We start from the raw sequence: 3,641 nt of genomic DNA on the forward strand, positions 1-3,641 counted from the left end.
AAAGCAGGGCGTGTTCACGAGTTCACACTGATCAGCAGTGAATATTCGCTAGGCCGCTTTCGTAGTCCTCTGTGAAACATACATTATGTAAGAGCTAAATCTGCCTATTGCAGGTCTTTCTTTAGGCCTGAAAACTTTTCTAAATTATTAATTAGATATTAATTACACCATAATCAACCCTCGATGTCATCGCTAGCCTGCGATATTTACTGGATTAGGATCATATCTGATAATCTACGCTCATTCATGATTAAATCAAGAAATGGATAATCGATACTATGTTTTTTATCGTACCGAGTTTAGTAATGATGATCTAGGCTAGGCCCAAAATTCAATCGCTAGATTCTCGGTTCAGAGTGGATCAATTTGACTGACATTTTCAACAAATTCCCTTTACATTATCTAGTTTTTAACTATTATATTGAGAACTATTATATAGCGATGGCATCGAGAGTTGATTATGGTCTGGATAAGTTAATTAATGTCTAATTAATAATTTAGATAACATTTCACGCCTACAGAAAGGCCTGCAATAGGCAGATTTAGCTCTTGAATAATGTAAGCCTATGTTTAATATATAATATGTAATATGTAATCACACACCAGGAACCATCTCAAACTGTCACACCGGATAGACGGAAATCCCTTGAACGTTGAGATTCAGTTGGTGTCGGGGCAATATTTCTCTCATAGCCCACTGCATGTAAACCCGCTTTAAATTCATTAGTCCGGTTTGACGTTACATTTATTTTTGGGCGATTTGTCATAGCGTACTGTTGTCATGTTAATTATTCACGGTGTACCGAGTGGATCGCGAAGTGACAACCCGTCTGCGCACCCGAAATCACTCCTATTTGCAGCGAAGTCACACAGAAGGTCCACAGTGGTAACATGGAATTGATACTCTAGATGTCACTTTTAGTTATTACTGTTGTTTGGAAGATTGTCGTCTGCTAATTAATGTTGGAGCAACATTTGAAAAAAGGTATGGTGGAAGGCGTAACGTTTGACATTAAAATATCGCTTCAGTTGTCACCAATCTCCGATATGCCGTCATGGCGCATACTTTGCTTGTCATGTGATGTCTCAACAAGTCGAAAGGGGAATCCCCTAACGGTTATGCAGGTCAAAATTTGCTCTATTAAAAGTTGAACTCACAGTAAATGTTCACGCTCAAATGACAAGTTCTCAAGAAGACACACACCATGTGCATTTTCGGCCTACTCTTATCAAATTCCAATTGCCATGGGATCTCTTGCGTGCACGCCAATGTGTAGCCCAACATGAACATGGGACCTCGATTTATTATTTATACTTATTTATATCCTATCCGAACTACTATACAGCCGTCCTGCACCACTTACAAGAGGAAACCACGCCGAAAAATCTCAATGAACTTTCTCGGCCAACTGGGATCAAACCTGTGTCTTATTTATATTACTTAAACTAAGCCACCGTGGCTCCGGATCCTCTACGTAAAGAATACAAGGGAGGTAATTATGCTATTATTAAGTGCTAGAATAATGCCAGTGATTGTATATAAGTGGTCGACAGTCTATAGCTATTAAGCAATAGATATAGAAATAATTATGTTTTGATTTTCTTCGAAAATAGGCAACAGTTGGTTTAAACATACATGTACATTATGCAAGAGCTAAATCTGTCTATTGCAGGTCTTTCTTTAGGCCTGAAATGTTATCTAAATTATTAATTAGACATTAATTAACTTATCCAGACCATAATCAACTCTAGATGGCAACGCTAGCCTGCAATCTTAAGTGGCTTATGAGCCGATTAAATGGATAATCGAGACTATGTTGTTTATCGTACTGACTTTAGTAATGATGATAGAGGCTAGGCTGAAATTTCAAACACTTAGTTCTCAGTTATAGAGGATCAATTTGAATGATATTTTCAGCAAATTCTTGAAATTGCCTTTACATTATCTAGTTTTTAACTATTATAGTGAGAACTGCCAACTCGTTATCGAATCTCCCATAATGTATCTTTAATATTTTTATATTTTATTTAACAATTTACTATTTTTAGCTTGAAAATTCAAGATGTTTGTTTGGTGCTGAGATTTAAATGATGATGCTTTACGATGTTTAAAGATTCCTCTTCTAAAGATAAATCAAGTTGGGAGAGAATTGGTTGTGGTAATAACTTAATCGTCCTGCGCATAGATAACTATCCAAGAGAAATGTTTGTGGTAATTACTGCACTTAACTTTATTTATCAACTACAGAACTATCTACATTGATATCAATAATTTCCAAGAGAAATCAAGTTCGAAGAGAAATGGGTCTGATACTTACTATATATACATTGATATAAATTATTGTCAAGACTTAACTTTATTTATTAACTAGAAGGATGTCCAGCTTCGCCCGGGGTCGAAATTCGTCTGGGGGGGGGGGCATAACTCTGAAACCGGAATTGGTAGTCCATCACCAACAGGCCTTTGTAAAGCCTAGCTCACAACCTGCTGTATGTGCTACTACAGGCAGGCTTCGAGGGACGTTTTAGTAAACCTGAGCATGAGATGTATTTAATGACTCGCCCGAAGATAAGTCAAGGTGTGTCGAGAGGCAAAAGAGCAAAAGCATCCTTAAACATGAAAGACTGAGACTGTACATTACCGCTGCAAAATTTCCCTCATAGCACACTGTATGACTTATACTATCTTCGATGCAGAACTGTTGGACGTTAAACAACATTTTATATTTCGTTATGACTTTAATTTTGTGTTATGATTTACTTGCAGATGTCGTCAACTTGCAGGAGTTGTCAACAGTTCCACAATAAGATGTTTTTTTTGGAAGGAGACCTGTCATGTTTTTTCACAGAAAACTGACTACTAACTCCACAGATTGGAAAAAAAAAGACCAAAGCAAGATGACCTTTGACATTGAAATACAGAGAAGCAAATGGTTTAATTTACAGAAATTAAGAAGTAAACTTTTGGTACAAAATTAAAATATTTTAGGCTTGATTTAAAGATACACTCCCACTTGAAGATACATTCCCACTTGAAGATTATAGGTTAAGTTAATGTTAATCTGGTGTTCATGACTTGGTGCTTTAAGTTTCTGTTATCCTAACAGACGGCAGGAGAACTCACACAGTTTTTGTGGGAAGGCATCTTTAATCTGGCGTTCATGACTATGTGTTAAGTTTCTATCACAACTGTTGTCAATAGAATTCAAAAGTAAGTTTTTATAAAAATTTGCTGTTCTAATGCAGTTATATGAACTACACGTTAAAGATGCATTCCCATGAAAGTATTTATTGGTTAAGTTATTTCCAATAAAATTCAAAAGTAAGTTCTTATGAAAATGGCAGCTGAGGCATGACTCGTTACTCAAGCACCCGTGTCACACTCCATGAAATTCCATCTAGCATACCCAGGGGCTCAGCCACACCCCACGCTTGAAACACCTGATGTGAATTCTCTTGGTAACAAATTTTTTGATTGATAGAAAAGAGCAAGCTCTACTCGTAAATATGCCAGACTTTGAAAATATCCCCCCCAAAATTATATGACTGAACTATATAACAATGGTTTTGATATAACATTTAATCTTTTTCCAATAGTATTTAGATAGATGGATTTGTGGGGATAGGTTCGTGTTAACATA

General features: G+C 36.4%; 1 long non-coding RNA gene across 1 annotated transcript; it reads left to right on the top strand.

Annotated features, from left to right (window-relative positions):
- The first annotated feature begins 831 nt into the window (after window positions 1–831).
- Window positions 832–3,210, top strand: LOC126828043 (uncharacterized). The gene is made up of 3 exons (XR_007682902.2): window positions 832–985; window positions 2,050–2,212; window positions 2,768–3,210. It is a non-coding gene; the product is annotated as an uncharacterized LOC126828043 (long non-coding RNA).
- The last annotated feature ends 431 nt before the right edge of the window (window positions 3,211–3,641 follow it).

The sequence above is a fragment of the Patella vulgata genome, chromosome 1 (assembly GCF_932274485.2).
Source record: "Patella vulgata chromosome 1, xgPatVulg1.2, whole genome shotgun sequence".
Taxonomy (NCBI): Eukaryota; Metazoa; Mollusca; class Gastropoda; family Patellidae; genus Patella; species Patella vulgata.